Below are 18691 nucleotides of genomic sequence, written 5' to 3' on the forward strand. Positions count from 1 at the left end.
AAAGGGTCGAATGAAAAGGCTCGTATCAGGGGGGGGGGGGGGGGGGTATAAGCGATATTCTTACAGAGATAAACAGAACATTTGTGAGGAGAGGAACAATGCTGCATGTAAAAGCAGATGATGTGGCAATAGGAGACAGTCGACCACCTGTCTCTATACGAATGCTATTTACAATATTTTCACAAGAACTGTTGCCAAGGAACTGTTTTGAGAATATAGATTCAAAAAGGCAAGTAATAATTTAATGTGGTTGTCCTTTGCCCCTGTTCTTTTATGTATACGGTTGGCACAGAATAATGAAGAATGGAGTTATTGTGTTTGCCTGCTGCCACTGTGCTGTGGTTAGTTCACGTTGAAGATGTCCGTGAAACATCAATATCAACACACGGGGAATATGAACGTGGAGTGCAGCTTATCTACCTTGAAGGTCACACAAGAAGAGAGCCAGAGAGAGGTTTATTATCACCATACGTCCACTACATTACAACAGGCAATGAATTATTGTATCTTATCATTTAATTCTATCAGCTCTGTCGGAGTTTACCAAAGAGAAATGCAGGGTGGTATGATGGCACTCTTTAACTCTTCCAGCTCCATTCTCACAGCTTGTAAAGAGATAAAGATCAAAGGTATGCCTGTGATTGTATTCCTCCACCTGAACCAAAGGAGAGAAAATGCTTAGACAAAAGTTCACGCAGGTGCCTTTCAACTTGCTATTCGAATCTTTAGCCCCCTTTAAGAAATGCACAAGGGAGTAAGAATTAACATGTATTTTTACTGGAATGTATATTTTGCAAGGGCAATGTGTGTTTTGACTGTGTATCACACGCGGTGTGTTGATCTAGACCTGCAAACTAGCTGCACATTCCTGCAAACAATCAGGTCTGTAATCTCAAGGCTTTACTCTACTGAGATCAAAGGCCATTGGAATGCAGAAAGCCATTACTGGTCTTGATGGTTTGATTAGATTAGATCGTTCAAAAAGTACAGAGAATGACTGTTCATATTTTTCAACTACATTATATTTTAGAGGGGATTTGACACCTGCACTGCAACAGAATGAGCCAACACAAATCTGGCATATGTGCAGCCCTTCAAGATTTGGAGGTCCTGGTGTTGTGTAAAATGATCAGAGTAAACAACATCTTGAGGTATACTTAGTTACACCCAGTGTTGTTGTAACCTGGTTGAGGTTAGATATGACTGTATGTGCTTCAAGACACATTTTAGTACGGAGATTCTCTGTGTACTTTTGTATACTTTCTAGCCAGTAGTTCTGAAAGTATCACTCAGGAGCCAAAAGTGGTCCCCGAAAATTGCGTACTATGTCACATATGTGCAGATATGTGCACCAAGTAATTGCTCTCTCTCTCTCCTGTGTCCACTGAGCCGTTGGGCATGCCCTGCAATCTCATTGGGTAATGCTGGGCAGGCCTCTTCCTAGCTGTCACTCAAATGCAAGGGGCTAGAGCTCATTGGCTAGAACTCCAATTGGTAGTGGGCTGGCCCATTATGAGGGAAATGTGCAGTTGAAGTCAGAAGTTCACATGCACTGTTGGAGTCATTAAAACTCGTTTTTCAACCACTCCACACATTTCTTGTTAACAAACTATAGTTTTGGCAGCTCGGTTAGGACATCTACTTTGTGCATGACACAAGTAATTTTTCCAACATTTGTTTACAGACAGATTATTTCACTTATAAGTCACTGTATCACAATTCCAGTGGGTCAGAAGTCTAATTTGACTGTGCCTTTAAATAACTTGGAAAATTCCAGAAAAGGATGTCATGGCTTTAGAAGCTTCTGATAGGCTAATTGACATCATTTGAGTCAATTGGAGGTGGGTCTGTGGATGTATTTCAAGGCCAACCTTCAAACTCAGTGTCTCTTTGCTTGACATCATGGGAAAATCAAAATAAATCAGCCAATACCTCAGAAAAATAAATTGTAGACCTCCACAAGTCTGGCTCACCCTTGGGAGCAATTTCCAAACGCCAAAAGGTTCTACACTCATCTGTGCAAACAATAGTACACAAGTATAAACACCATGGGACTATGCAGCCGTCATACTGCTCAGGAAGGAGACGCGTTCTGTCTCCTAGAGATGAACGTACTTTGGTGTGAAAAGTGCAAATCAATCCCAGAACAACAGCAAAGGACCTTGTGAAGATGCTGGAGGAAACAGGTACAAAAGTATCTGTATCCACAGTAAAATGAGTCCTATGTCGATATAACCTGCTAGGCCGCTCAGCAAGGAAGAAGCCACTGCTCCAAAACCGCCATAAAAAAGTCAGACTACAGTTTGCAACTGCACATGGCGGACAAAGATCGTACTTTTTGGAAAAATGTCTTCTTGTCTGTTGAAACAAAAATAGAACTATGGCCATAATGACCATCATTATGTTTGGAGGAAAACGGGGGAAGCTTGCAAGTCAAAGAACACCATCCAAACCGTGAAGTACGGGGGTGGAAGCATCATGTTGTGGGGTGCTTTGCTGCAGGAGGGACTGGTGCACTTCACAAAATAGATGGCATCATGAGGTAGGAAAATTATGTGGATATATTGAAGCAACATCTCAAGACATTAATCAGGAAGTTAAAGCTTGGTCACAAATGGATCTTCCAGATGGACAATGACCCCCAGCATACTTCCAAAGTTGTGGCAAAATGGCTTAAAGACAACACAGTCAAGGTATTGGAGTGGCCATCACAAAGCCCTGACCTCAATCTTATAGAATATGTGTGGGCAGAACTGAAAAAGTGTGTGTGAGCAAGGAGGCCTACAAACCTGACTCAGTTACACCAGCTCTGTCAGGAGGAATGGTCCAAAATTCACCCAACTTATTGTGTGACGCTTGTGGAAAGCTACCCGAAACGTTTGACCCAAGGTAAACAATTTAAAGGCAATAGTACCAAATACTAATTGTGTATGTAAACTTCTGACCCACTGGCAATGTGATGAGAGAAATAAAAGTTGAAATAAATCATTCTCTACTATTATTCTGACATTTCACATTCTTAAAATAAAGTGGTGATCCTAACTGACCTAAAACAGGGAATTTTTACTCTGATTAAATGTCAGGAATTGTGAAAAACGGTGTTTAAATATATTTGGCTAAGGTGTACAGTTGAAGTCGGAAGTTTACATACACATTAGCCAAATACATTTAAACTAACTAACAATTTCTGACATTTAATCCTAGTAAAAATTCCCTGTCTTAGATCAGTTAGGATCACCACTTTATTTTATCTTCAGAATTTTCCAATCTGTTTAAATGCACAGTCAACTTAGTGTATGTAAACTTCTCACCCACTGGAATTGTGATACAGTGAATTATAAGTGAAATAATCTGTCTGTAAACAATTGTTGGAAAAATTATTTGTGTCGTACACAAAGTAGATGTCCTAACCGACTTGCCAAAACTATAGTTTGTTAACAAGAAATTTGTGGAGTGGTTGAAAAACAATGAGTGTATGTAAACGTCCGACTTCAACTGTCATTTCTATTCAATTAATGACACATTTGTCAACCAAAAATAATCATTTGGAAAAAAATAATGTTTCAAAATAATTGCTCATCTGGCTGAATTTTGTGTGCACTTACAAAATACAAACGTGCTTTGACCTTGCTCAAGCTATTTGCTGGTATTTCTCAAGTTATCTTTTCTTGTTCATAAACTCGTTCACCTCCATTGGCAAAAAAAATGTAACAGTAAGGTGTGGGTCATGTACTGTAAATGATCTACTTTATATGATTGGCCTGGAGCCATCTTCTTCTGAGAATTCAGTGACCTCATCTTTTTTTTTTCTTTGACTTTTCTTAACAGGTCAATTCATTTTTTATTGTTTAAAAAAAAAAGTAAGATGGACAAATACGAAAGACTCTGAGAAATACGTTGTATGAAGGCTCAATTCTTGTTATATTCTTTTGAGTCTTGTCTTTGAAATGTAGATTTTATGGAACAATGGTGTGCTTCAAAATACACCACTGTGCAAGACAAATAAGATAAGGGTGATTCTATGGGAAGGTCAACCTGAGCGCGTACAAATAAAGTTAGTCATTTCCAAATGAAACCACGTTGATAATTATTCTATATGTTGGAGTTCAAGCTTTATTTGATCAGTTTATGAAGGAAATTGCCTGAATTTGGATCATTACAGAGTAGGTTGCCAAGTCTCAAAAAAGGCTTTTCAGAAAGGGCTCACAGAGCTTATTTTTTTCCACTCACAGATGTCCTCCAGTGTTAGTTATGAAGATGTTAATGAAGCAATACAGACCAACGTTTTATTTTATGCTTTACTATCTTATAAAGATAGTGGGGTGACTGGGACAGGCAATGTAACATCTATCCAGGATTTTATTTTTTTGTAAAACATGCACCATACATTGGATCATCTTGAAACTTCCCCTGTAAAGCCAACTTTCAACAAGGTTTCATATGGTCTAGAATTGGGTTCTTACATTTCATTAGGAGTATCCTTTTTCAGCACAATGATATCCTTAGCATCTATAACGGTTGTGGATGTGATAGATATTGATGTTCACAGCCTTAGCTTCAGAAGCTTGTGAATTCACCACATTTTGTCTGCTTGTTCTGAGAATTGTTCTTCAGACTTGATTGTTGATATCTTGAAAATGACGTGTTCTAGATAAGATTGTCTTGGAAAATAAATTCTGATTTCTCATACAATGCAGTCCTGTTTTTTTTAGATAGAAAGATGAGAAGAGTGTATCAACAATTTTTTTGTCTTTTTCAAATGGAATATTGTTTCATGTGCATATTTTGTTACAATATTTCTTTCTTTTTTTTAATACAAAAACATCTTATATTTGTGTCGACATTCAACGGGTCTATATTGCTTCATTAACATCTCATCTTCATAACTAACACTGAAGGAAAGCTGTATATGATGTCAGAAGGTGAATTCACCAATTTGTAAGTCGCTCTGGATAAGAGCGTCTGCTAAATGACTTAAATGTAAATGTAAATGTATGTTTAAAGATTTAAAAAATTAAATAAAAGTGGTGCCTGGCCTTGTATTCTATTCAGGCTGCCTGTAGTTATGTTTGTTTTTTATTATTATTTTTGTTATATTTTTACCCCTTTTTGTGATATCCAATTGCCGCACTGCTTCTTGACACAATGCTCGCTTAACCCGGAAGCCAGCCACACCGTACAGCTGGTGACCATGTCAGCTTGCATTGGGCCCGGCCCACCACATGAGTCGCTAGAGTGCGATGGGACAAGGACAAGCCGGCCTAACCTGGACAATGCTGGGCCAATTGTCAGCCACCTCATTGGTCTCCTAGTCGCAGCCGGCTGCGACACAGCCTGGGATCGAGCCAGGATCTGTAGTGACACAGCTAGCACTGCGATGCAGTGCCTTAGACCACTGTGCCACTCAGGATGCGCAGCATCAGTCTCCCCAAAAAGTGTGTCCATTTCATTTAACATCCATAACACTTCTTATTATCTTTATTTCTCCCACATGCCAATATTTAGAAGTCCACTTTTAGAGGATGTACGCTCACCCCAAGGGGTACTATACACACACACACATGAAACGTTTCATTTATATTTTGTTTGTCCCTTCTTTGAGACATTAAAGTTGTTGATTTTTCATGCAAATGTAATTTCCATCATGCTGGAACCAGCCATGAACAATGAGGACAAGTTGTAAACTATAGTGACATACATTTCTTAAAGTCAGAACTTTCTCTCTCCTCCTATAGAGAATTGCCTCTGTGAACATTTCCTGACGAAGCCCTTGCAGTTTCATTCAAGTGTACTATTATTCAATCGTTGTAGCCACAAGGGCACACAGCATGCCAGAGGTCTCAAATGACACAGAATGTCTGACTAGAGGAATTGTCTGTCAACATAGAGTGACTTGGAGTGCAGTGCCCCTGCGCTAATCACACCTCCTCTATGACACATGTACATGTATTCATTATGTAAGGGGTAGGAGGCTATGCACTCTATGGAAACGAATGAACGACACACTGGCGGAGTGGAACTGACCTTCCACGGAGTTGCATTATTTTCCAGAGAACGCATAGAGCAATGAGTTGATTGTCCCTTCTATACCATGGCTGTAATTTAAGACATTTCCCGCAGACGTGTTCATTTGCTGCTAGAAATGTGTTTAACATCCACGGAAGTAGCTAGCAAGTCTACCAGATGGTAACCAAACAGTATTCTTAGTTTAGCTAACCAAACCATCGGTCCTAGCTTTCTATTATGAAAATCAAATTCAACAATGCCATTCATGTTTTCAATTCACTTTTGTTTTCAAAATTCTACCTCGCGCCCAATTTGTAAGTCGCTCTGGATAAGAGCGTCTGCTAAATGACTTAAATGTAAATGTTAAATGATAGGGAAATAATGCGCACCCTGGAATGCCCTGCAAGCCAATCAGAAATGAGTATTCAAACGTTGCCATGGTATAAGCAGTTATTATCTGGAGTGTCTACATGGAGTGTCTACATGGAGTGTCTACATGGAGTGTCTACATGGAGTGTCTACATGGAGTGTCTACATGGAGTGTCTACATGGAGTGTCTACATGGAGTGTCTACATGGATTGTCTACACATGACTGCACAGCAAGCAGTGTGTGGTGTGTGTAACATTTCCAAGAAATATGTTCAGAAGAGATACAGAAACAGCAGCAGAGTGGTGTGCTAGTAATAGAATGCTCTATTCTCTCGGTGAAGAAAACCATTTGAAAGACCACACCTAAACCATGGACTATTCTATAGAGTGGAGGACATGCAGCACTGCTCACAGACATACTGTATCTGCCTGACATCTGTGTCTCATTATAAATAAGAGCTCAAGTCTTAGGCTGCAGGCCCATGTGACTGAAGACATAACATGATGAATAGGCTCGATATTGAAAAATGCCACGAGTTCTGAAATAAAATAAGAAAATATATGTCTTAATTATGTAAAGCAACATGCCTTACCTTCAGTAAAACGTTACTCCATTGTTTAATGGATTTCTCTCCTCCAATTTGACACCCATTTGCTGAGGCTCCCATTGCAATCTCATTGGATATATCAGGTACCAGTAAAGACAACATCTCTCTCAATACTAGCAAAATGAAGGTGCCTGCCCATGGAGAATCTTGCCATACCAGGATGTATTTGTTATCCATTCGGTTCTGAAACAGAGGAACAAGAAAACATTTGGTTGCATTATCACCAAATATAAAATATTTTCAATTTGTCAACAATGCTCTGAGGATGTGAAATGCCAAGTAAAAGTTTACTTGTGCTTTTATTTTTCAAAGTTTTGACACCTCACTCAAATAGAAATTGAAGAAATGCATCAACATCACATGAATTTATGCCATTATTTAGAGAATAAACCAGCATCTCAAAATAATATCTAAAACCTGCCAGAAACAGCACATTGAAGGAGATGTACTGCTGTGCAGAAGCCCCCTACCCTTTTTATAAAACTCAAGACTGTGTTTATTTCAATATTTCTCAGCTATGTAGCACTGTCATCCAGATAAGGAGCTATTTCAACATTACCTGGTGAATAATAACACAAGGTCTGTAGCAGTGTTCCCCAATTGAATGGAAACGGCAGAGCAGATCTCCCATCAGATGCCACCAGCAGCTGCATATACAGCCCTCTCCCTGGCCTTCCTGAGCCCTGGCTTTGATCGCTGGGCCCCCCACAGCGAACAAACCCCAGGCCTCCGGGATTCCAGGGAATACCAATTCAGCTCAACACCAGCTCACCAGCAAGAGAAAAAAAAACGAGAAGTTTGGGCGTAGTGCCAAATGAATGGATACGATTTACACAGATTGAGGAACTAACCTTTGCAATTCTGCACAGTCTTGCATAAAGTATTACATAAAGCCATTGAAGCTGCCTTCGAATAATCGTTAACCCTTACATGAATTTTATTTGGCTTCTGGCCACGTTCATTTGACATTATATCGATGTCTGCACATAACATATGGACATCATGTGACACCCCCCATAGAGCAAACTATTAGAATCATTTGACAGCTGTGTTTGGCAGTTTTCCTCTACTATGATGTGTAGGGATTGCGACTAGCAGCTGTAGATGCCAATCAGCTACCTGTTGATTGGCCTTGGGACTGATTGACAAATGACATGACAGGTGCAGGCTGCTAGTACCTGCCCCCTCTACAAGGCAGCTGACAAGCTAGTGAGGGGTGGGTGTATTATTGACAGTAAGGGCCGTCTTCTGTCCCGCCCTCAAGGCAGAGCTGCCCTCAGAAAAAGTTTGAATAAGGAAAACTCCACTGAGTTTGAAATCGCAAGTGTAACCGGCATCAGTCTAACTTTTCTGACCAATGCCAATTCCTCAGCAGCAAAGGTACAGTGAAGGTCCAACAAACCATTGTGTTATACGAAATCACATTTGCTTTGCAGGTATGGCAAATCTTGTCATCTGCCTTACAAGGTTTGGTTGGAATATACAGTTGATATGCAAGGGAAAGCACAGTGCAGTAACAAAAATAAAGATGGGGTACACATCAAGTTTGGGGTGGCAAAAGATCTTTACGTACCACCACTACCATGTACAGTGGGGAGAACAAGTATTTGATACACTGCAATTCTGCAGGTTATCCTACTTACAAAGCATGTAGAGGTCTGTAATTGTTATCATAGGTACACTTCAACTGTGAGAGACGGAATCTAAAGCAAAAATCCAGACAATCACATTGTATGATTTTTAAGTAATTAATTTACATTTTATTGCATGACATAAGTATTTGATCACCTACCAACCAGTAAGAATTCCGGCTCTCACAGACCTGTTAGTTTTTCTTTAAGAAGCCCTCCTGTTCTCCACTCATTACCTGTATTAACCTGTTTGAACTCGTTACCTGTATAAAAGACACCTGTCCACACACTCAATCAAACAGACTCCAACCTCTCCACAATGGCCAAGACCAAAGAGGGTGTAAGGACTTCAGGGATAAAATGTAGACCTGCACAAGGCTGAGATGGGCTACAGGACAATAGGCAAGCAGCTTGGTGAGAAGGCAACAACTGTTGGCGCAATTATTAGAAAATGGAAGAAGTTCAAGATGACGGTCAATCACCCTCGGTCTGGGGCTCCATGCAAGATCTCACCTCGTGGGGCATCAATGATCATGAGGAAGGTGAGGGATCAGCCCAGAACTACACGGCAGGACCTGGTCAATGACCTGAAGAGAGCTGGGACCGCAGTCTCAAAGAAAACCATTAGTAACACACTATGCCGTCATGGATTAAAATCCTGCAGCGCACGCAAGGTCCCCTTGCTCAAGCCAGCGCATGTCCAGGCCTGTCTGAAGTTTGCCAATGACTATCTGGATGATTCAGAGGAGGAATGGGAGAAGGTCATGTGGTCTGATTAGACCAAAAAGCTCTATTTTTGTCTCAACTCCACTCGCCGTGTTTGGAGGAAGAAGAAGAATGAGTACAACCCCAAGAACACCATGAAGCATGGAGGTGGAAACATCATTCTTTGGGGATGCTTTTCTGCAAAGGGGACAGGACGACTGTACCGTATTGAGGGGAGGATGGATGGGGCCATGTATTGCGAAATCTTGGCCAACAACCTCCTTCCCTTAGTAAGAGCATTGAAGATGGGTCGTGGCTGGGTCTTCCAGCATGACAACGACCCGAAACACACAGCCAGGGCAACTAAGGAGTGGCTCCGTAAGAAGCATCTCAAGGTCCTGGAATGGCCTAGCCAGTCTCCAGACCTGAACCCAATAGAAAATCTTTGGAGGGAGCTGAAAGCCCATATTGCCCAGCGACAGCCCCGAAACCTGAAGGATCTGGAGAAGGTCTGTATGGAGGAGTGGGCCAAAATCCCTGCTGCAGTGTGTGCAAACCTGGTCAAGAAATACAGGAAACATATGATCTCTGTAATTGCAAACAAAGGTTTCTGTACCAAATATTAAGTTCTGCTTTTCTGATGTATCAAATACTTATGTCGTGCAATAAAATGAATTACTTAAAAATCATACAATGATATTTTCTGGATTTTTGATTTAGATTCCGTCTCTCACAGTTGAAGTGTACCTATGATAAAAATTACAGACCTCTACATGCTTTGTAAGTAGGAAAACCTGCAAAATCGGCAGTGTATGAAATACTTGTTCTCCCCACTGTACTTAGGGAGTTTAAAGGTCTCTCCTTGACCTTTAAAATCATGACACCATGTCACAGTCAATCTGTCTCAAGTGGTATTAACTAGCTTTCAAGGGCATCCCTGACCATAAACTCAGCTAAGGAACAGAATGGTACGTGACACAGCACATGTCACGATGACAGCCTCGTAATGGTGTAGGGCTCTATTTTCGGCTGTAGTTAACCCAGCGCAATTCTCAAATGCACAATATTTTGCCATTTCAACCTCTTAAAGCAGGCACTCTGCTCTTTTCAAAGCATTGCGCCAGGGTGATATTAGAGACAGAACAAAAGCTGGTCTTAGCAGTAGGGCTGTTGTCTATGGCATGGATTTAGCCTGCGGAGGCACCCGGTATCCTAATCAATAGAATAGCATATCGCCAATGGTATATTAAAATATCACTTTTGGGAGCAGTTTTTCGATAATATTTATGTCCAGCTCCTGTAAAAACAACTTTAGACACATGCGATGCCCATTGAATGAAAGATGTAGGTAAGCCTATTTAGAAACATCAAGTTGTTATGTGTAGGAAGCCTATTTAGAAACATCAAGTAGTTAAAAAGTCTGCTTGTTTCTCGTTTATCATTTTGTTGAGAAATGAATCTTCCACTGTCCTCTGCTGATGTCAAATGTCCGTGTTGCTGAATCCGCTATTGTATTAATATTTGCAGTCTGGTAACCCCGACCCTAGGAGGCAACCAACCCCGCTGCCTATAGGGAGGCTAATATTTGACTGTTTGTTTGATTACCTGTAAAATTATTCACATGGCAAAGTCACCATACAGGCCATATCACTGCGAAGGTAGGCTAATCTTATTATAACATTTGGTAGGCAATGTCTCTTGTTCGGATTTGCAATGCAATTTGGGCTATAGGCTACCGAAATTTGAATGCAACATTCCCACGTTGAAGGATATTACCTTTTTTAAAAGGCATATGAAAATTTGGATACATAAACATGTGTTATAACTAGGACTATTATAGGGTTACTACTGTATGTTATTTATACTCTATGCTATTTAATAAACTTGTAGCGCTATCTTTCACGGATAGGACGAACATCCATTTTCTCCCGCCGGAGTTTATGACAACAGAACACCAAACACCGTAAATACACAACTTAAAGCAACCACAAAAGGCTTTGGAGCAGTTTTTCATTGGCCAGTGAGTGGTCAAGCCCCCATAACACCTACAACATGCGCCCATAATTCCCACTGTCAAAAAAACTCAAAAATATTTCTGACACACACACAACTTGAGTGCGCTTAGATTTATGTTAGAGGTTAGTTTGTCAAAATAGATCCCATCGTGTACAATGATGTCATCCACTGCAGTGTATTATTATCTAACCCAAAAAAAACATTCATTAACCAAGCACTTGCTCTCTCTTTCTTATTGACACCATGCCATCCAACTATCTCTACTTGTAACTAATGATGTCATTTCCTTTATAAGTATTCACATAACTTCACATAACAATATTACACATTATTCTCATAAGTATAATTGGAAAAAGTTATCCTTTTGGTGCTTGTAATATAATCACTTTAAGATCAACAAACAAGTTAAATCGTCAAATATCCTATCATTGCATGTAGCAGAGCTAGAGCATATCATGAGTAAGGAGGTCAGGACATCAGATACAATGTTCAGGGTGGTAATCCCAACGCTATCAAACCCTCTACATTACACATTAACCTGACATCATTACATCATGGTGGTAGTTAGCTCCTAAAACAGGGACATGTACTGTTCATGAGAAGGATTTCCTTTTGAATCCCTTTGTTCAATGATGTCTCAAATGTTGACGATTTTTCTGTACACATGAAACGATGCAAAGTGATGCAATACAGAGGAATATATCTTGGTTTCAGCTATGCTTTAATTTGTCTTCCTCTCTGAATTATCAGGAGACAAACCCTTGGGTACAATAATGCAATGTTTATATTATACGCATGGATGATTCCTCCAATCCATTGTAACGGTCCAAGTAATATGTATTATCTGTTGGTACACTATCAACATATTGTATGCATGCGGTGTGGAAAGTGCAAGGTTTACAAAGTTGCTGTGCTGTGCATGCAAAATACCATACTGCTTTATTGCAAGAGAATATTCATGGACAAATAATCATCCTACTGCTTTACTGTCAACATAGTACGTGTTATGAATTGAGTTATAATTTAACATGGGGACTTTTAGCATTAGTGGAAAAGTCCAAGTAAAACTTGGGACTCAATCAGACCGGACATTGAATTGCATCGTTTTTTTCTCGACCATTTACCTGTATGGGGGGGAGGGGGGGCTAATGTGGAAAAGCATGTTCATGTTACTGCAATGTGAGCTTGATTGAATTGAGCCCATTGTCAGATATTCACTGAACTAAGATCCATTGTTACAAGTGAATAGAACGAACAGGCACACATAATGGAATACTGCATCTTTATTTATGTCTCATCAACCAGGAGTCAAAATGTTCATATCTGAATTAACAGCAGCTTAAACATTTGCCACCTATGGGCTATGGCGCACTTGATTTCCTGTGCTGCAATTCACAACTGCAGAAGATGATAAGGTAACCTAAACCAAGCCTCTAGGTGTCTTTCACGTTCTCCATTGTCTGTGACCCAGCCATCTGCTCACCTACAGCAGATGAAAATGCTTCTACATGGATCCCTCCAGTGAGTTATATCACACAAGAATGGAGCCTGGGCCACGCAGGGAATTCATGCACGGTCTTAGACTGTGATTAAATTAAATGAGCTTTCTGCAGAGCAAGTGGTATTTCAATTTCGTCTCCTCCTCCTCACCTCCTCTCCTTAAGATTGCTTAGCTTCTCATTTTCCAGACACATTTCCTGTAAATCCAAAATAAATCTCAGGGCTCTCTCACGGTCCTGCCCATTTTATCTAATTTGCACATCTGAGAGCTGTGTTTGCTTAAAGACAGTAAAGTCTCCTTGGTGAGGGGAAAAACGACCAATGTGCAAGTTTGACAGTGACTATGTTAAAGGTCACATCCCAGAATAACAGCTCATGAAATGTAATGAAGCAACAATGGGCATGCCTTTCTTTTGCAATTTCACTCCTTTTTGGGATAATTTACTGACTGCAGAGTTATTTCTCGAAATGACTTCAGCATGTCACACATTATTCACTGCTGTAGAAACGTGGATAGTACTGAGAATAGGATCTGAACTTACATGATGCTTGCCAACCCAACATGCTATATACCACTTTGTCAAAAGTCCAGACACATAAACTCCTATTTTGTGTTTGGCATATTTACGACGATACTGTACACATGTACTTTACACTTATGCCTACTTTGATTGATTCATTGCTTTTTATTTTTTTCAGAGTTTCTTACTTCCGTTGAGGACATGCTGGACAATCACTCCAACATCCTAATCAGCAGGAACGAAGACAAAAGACATTCCGATCTCTCAGCTGTATGTCACGAATTCATGTACCCATTCAAAATGCTCAAGTTCTGTTCCAACTATTTCAGTGGCTGTGACTGAATGATATGCGGATCAAGCTTTTCAATAAACAGGCAATGACAGCCATAACGGCCGATTGAGATTGAGAGGGAACAGAATGCGACCTGCAGATGTTCCTTTGACTTCCTTTCACACTGCTCTGGAGAACCGCTGTTGGCTGTAGAGGGATCTTTCGAAATAGGCATCGACTCAATACTACTGTAAAATAGTAATTGCCACCATTCTAGCTGCACTAGGAACAGTTTTAAGATGTAGAGATGGATGGACGAGGCATACATACAATGGATACACAGTCATTCTTTTTCTTACTAAACATGAATAAATCCTTAATTTCACATTTGTCACTTGACGTTATTAATTTGTTTGCATTATCATCGGACTGAATCAGGATAACCAAGATAAATGATGGGGTTTTGAGGTTAAAATACAGACAATGAAAACGAATGACGAAGAACTAAAAATCACCTTCATCAGAATGTTTTGTGTTTCCTCTCCTTTGTGACGGGATAAAAGATGATGGCAATCAACAACAACAAAAATCGGCAATCATCTAATTGAATGATGCAAGCTTCCTTTCATAGAATAATCTTAACAGCTTAATACATCCCCAGTTCTTCTTTTCTATTTCCTTTTGTTCCAGCTGCCAATGTGGATTTTCACTCCCTTTGTAGGCCTTGCTTGAAATAGGCTTATCTCTGGAGAGGCCTCTTCACTTGACAATAGCCCATCTATACATTAAAATGAACGCTCTATTTCTCTGTACACACACAAGGTGGTATCATGTTTCAAAACCAGTAGTTTTCAAGTCACTCACAAAAAATGAAGTTTGCATAAGAACAAAAGCGATAAAAAAATATGTATGTCTCAAGGTTCTCATTAAAAAAGTATGGAACAAGACGCAATGAAATAAGACATGCACAAATGTTTTCAGCGGCTGAGTTTTTTTTCTCCAGCTGCGGATACTGTGAACCACAGTGCAAGCTTTGGTTAAGAATAATTAAGTTACTTGAATAGAAGGGACTTAAAAGAAAGAGTGTCTCTTTGGTGTATTGATATGCTGCTCTTTTTAGTGTTTGAATGTCTTAAAAGAGCAATACCCCAAAAGACTGTCCGAAAATGTATTCTGGAGTCCTGCTGATGTTCTTTGTCATTGCTGAATATATCGTGACTAACAAACCCAAGAGTGGATTAGGCACATAGGATTAAACGAGTTGCCGCCTTGAGTTTATATTACTACTTATAGTTTCTACTCTTCGAAACATGCATATAATATAACTACATATTCAGGCTGCTTTTTTTTGTTATGGAATGGAAGGAACCCTGAAGAGACATGCAGCGGTGGCCGTGCACCCAATGGCGAAAGTCCTCTGATCATAGAAGATCTGTTGGGTTGGACAAATTCACATGAAATTAGGCATGAAAGCTTGTCATTATGCCCAGTATTTTGGGCTGGGGATGCACTTCAAGCAGTCAAAACAATTGATGTGCTCTGCCTTGGCAAACAAGGAGGCCCGTGACAGTAGCAAGATCATCTGGGACAGAAAAAACCGTAAATGGTTTCGAAATGACAAAGAAATGGATCGATAAACAATGCAAAAGCAGCCATCGCTCTCAAAGCTTCAACGCTGTGCAGACAGCATAACTACCACCTCCATTTGAATTTACCTTGTTACGCGATGCTTGTTTTTGTTCTGCTGAAATGCAGACGGCTCCGATTGTCTTGCTGTGGATCACGTCCCGCGCTGCGCAGTCTGCGGTATGCAGAGCCGCCATCTTTAATCACAACTGAGTTCATCTGTCGATGGTTCTTTCCTTTCTCCCCTCTCTCACTCTGTTCTTGTCTCTCCGTCCCGGCCCCCTCTGCGATTGTTGTGGGGGTTCTTCTTTTCTGACTGACATCAAACCGCCATATCGACAGGCTCATGTGCTGCCTAGTAGGGGGGCAGCTCAAAACAAGCAGCATTGGCCGCTCTCCTTTACCTCGCCGCACATTCACTGACCACATTTCTAGTTTTTCTCCAAAAAATAGCGATTCCAAACAATAATTCATCTCAGCACTGAGGCCTTTGATGTGTGGAAGGACAAATTCAAAGCTCCTCAATAGAGTCTATTGAATACATCTTTCTGTCAGATGTTCCGAGTAATGAGATTTAGAGGACTTTGATTGATCTAGGCCAATTTGTTGTCACCCGTACTGTCTTAGTCACATATTTTACGGATAACAAAGGTATTAGAGACACAAGCACTTGATCCAACCAATCCGACTTTGTTGTTCTTCCGCTCTTCCGATGTACAAAAAAAACATATCGTAAGTAAACAAGGGCTCAGCTGGAGTTCTATGATCGCGCCATTTGAAACCAAAACAATTCTGAGAGGCCTTTGACTATGTTTTTGTTGCTTTCATCCCGACGATGCTCTTCATCCAGTCTGACACCCCACTGACATGACTCGTTTCCCCCTTTTATGGTCGGAGACTCGATTTGAAGGCTAATCACAGTTTTTTGTTTGTTCCGTAAAGTACTTTTTTCGTGCAATAACCAGTTAAGACTCAAAATGGTCGATGCTCTCACCTGGCTGTCCTGCTGAGTGTGTCGTCGGTTCTGATTTCTCTGGTCCGCCATGACTGGGCGCAGTCGCCTGCTTGCCACTCAAGATTACTTTCTTATACTCATGAACCTGTTTCTGTTTCTTACTAGTGGATTGCTGAAAGATGTGCATCTTTACTTCATGTTGCAGCTTCTTCACTGCAACCCCATTGGAGGATGCGAGGACCAGATGATAGTCTGCAGAATCCTATTGTAACTATAGCAACAGACCCCACAGGCATGAGTGACTTGCTCCTAATTGCTGGGTAAACATTAGAAATAGCCCACTTACTATTAGCGGATATGATCACAGATTGTGACGAGACTTCGGGGTGACAATTACAAAAATGAAAGGGGCTTTGAACAAACAAAGCTGAACGGAGTCCTCTTCCGCAATCCAGTCTGGTTTTATCCAGTCTGGTTAAAAAATAAACTCTCTAGCCATGGAGAGTGGTGGAAATAGCTGTGCTTTGTTATAAAGACCTGAAGTTTGGTTCTTTTTAGATCAAAGCTAGCATGTGTTTAATGGATAGTGAAGATTGCGAAATGCCACAAAACACACAACAGCCACTGAGAAGAGGTATAAGCAAATGAGAGTAGTGAAAAGAACATTGGGAAAAAGGGGGAGAGATGATATTGCCTTTGTTGTATAGCGTTATCAGCTGCTTACCTTTCATATGAATTTCACACTTGCTTGTCTTGTAGCAGCCAGGGTCAGATTTAGCAAACCCTTCCCACAATGACCGATTTTCCATTCACACTACCCCAACGAACATCCATGGTGTCGCCTGCCACTTGCATTTGCCTTGATTGCGCCACAGTAACACAAATTTTACTTTCAGATTTTCGCTTGATTTCAGTGGTTCTCTTTTCGCTCCTTCGGGCACATTGGCCAGCATCTGTTATAGAAACAAGATAAGCTACAACACTCAAAGACATGTAACTCTTAAAAAGAAGAGAGCATCACAGGACAAACAGCTGGCCAGTGGTATCAAGGAGAGCCAGGATTAATGTTCGGGAGGGGTGAAATGTTGGAGCAGTCAAGTCCTGGCTTGGGGAGAAAGATTTTATTTACCTCGCTCTTCATCGAAGATGAGTTGTAAGTTGTCATGGACACAAGGATTTTGTCTTTTTTCTCTTCTTATCCTGCAGATTCTCTCTGACGCTCCCCCAGGGGAACGCAGACCTACAGAGAGGAAAATTGATCAAAAGTTTCACCTGACATTTTTTTGTATTTTTACCTGAACAGATGGATTAGAGAAGAAAAAAAATCTAGAGCCAAAGTACAGTCTACAAATCTTTCATTTGGTGGAAGTGACCATTATAGTAGATGCACATTTTTACAAAATAGTCTGTGTGTGCATGGGTGTGTTAGGAACATATTGTCCTCTCTATATTGTGTTTGATTTTGTTCGTATTGCCACCTTCCAGCATTCCCTGCACATTCTATGACTATCACGTCCTCACTACATCAGAGAGACTCGTCAAACAGATCCACTATGGCAAAAATACAAAGCAAACATTACCCCGCCACGTACGCAAATGAAGACATCGACATTGTCTGACCACAGAGACAAACACTCAAAGACCTCAGTTTGGACAAAATAAACTACAAGTGCTAAGACCTCTGGCCGCACAAGTGTTTTATATTGTACTCTGTACGTGTATCAGGTAATATTCCATAGTGGTGGATTTCTCATTTGAAGCCGACTGTCTTTTCATGGACACACTCACTCCCATATTTCCACTCATGAACAGAAAAACAAGCGCTGCTTATAAAAGAGAAGTTTGGCCAGTGTGTCTATAACAAGGAGCAATGCATTATTAAAAAGATAGCTACATGAAATAGTTGTCTTATTCTCGGAGGGAGAAAGTGAGTTTCTTGGTGTTTCACCACATGAATAGAAATGCCTCATAATGATGTAATTTCAGGCTAAGAAATAGCTCTCAGGGTTTACAACTGAATTGATTTACGATTCTGTTTACGGATTTGCGGGAGTTGTTCTGAGCACAAAATCAATGCTGTATGACATTACAAACTACATACTATTTTAGTTTCAGGGATACAAGTTCTTTTCATAAAGATTCAAACACGGGAGCAGACACCATTGTTTCAGTCTCATTTCAAATGTTCCCCTTCATTCTCCATGCCTCAGATACCTGTTCTTTACTATAAAGCCTAGATGTTCTGCGGCCTTTGTTCTTCATCCATAATGTGCAGTAAAGCCTAGTTAAAGTCACTGAACAAAATCCTATCAACAGAAGTGCCTAGATGGATATGGCTGGTAATGACTGCTAGGATGAATGTCCTCATGTGTGGATCAGGATGTCCAAGGCCAAAGACTCATTTTCTGTACCAACTGAGCTCTGGACAGAACCTTGAGCTCTGGCTACTGGAGAGTGTGATATATTATGGATGTTATAGGCA

General features: G+C 40.5%; 2 long non-coding RNA genes across 2 annotated transcripts; one reads left to right on the forward strand and one right to left on the reverse strand.

Annotated features, from left to right (window-relative positions):
- Window positions 1-6974: 6974 nt before the first annotated feature.
- LOC135553696 (uncharacterized) lies at window positions 6975-17398 on the reverse strand. Its single transcript, XR_010457618.1, has 3 exons — window positions 17339-17398; window positions 16934-17162; window positions 6975-7167 (listed from the first exon to the last, which is right to left on the reverse strand). It is a non-coding gene; the product is annotated as an uncharacterized LOC135553696 (long non-coding RNA).
- On the forward strand, window positions 10327-14013 carry LOC135553695 (uncharacterized). The gene is made up of 2 exons (XR_010457617.1): window positions 10327-10668; window positions 13536-14013. It is a non-coding gene; the product is annotated as an uncharacterized LOC135553695 (long non-coding RNA).
- Window positions 17399-18691: the final 1293 nt, after the last annotated feature.

Source organism: Oncorhynchus masou, chromosome 14 (assembly GCF_036934945.1).
Source record: "Oncorhynchus masou masou isolate Uvic2021 chromosome 14, UVic_Omas_1.1, whole genome shotgun sequence".
In the NCBI taxonomy this organism is placed as follows: domain Eukaryota; kingdom Metazoa; phylum Chordata; class Actinopteri; order Salmoniformes; family Salmonidae; genus Oncorhynchus; species Oncorhynchus masou.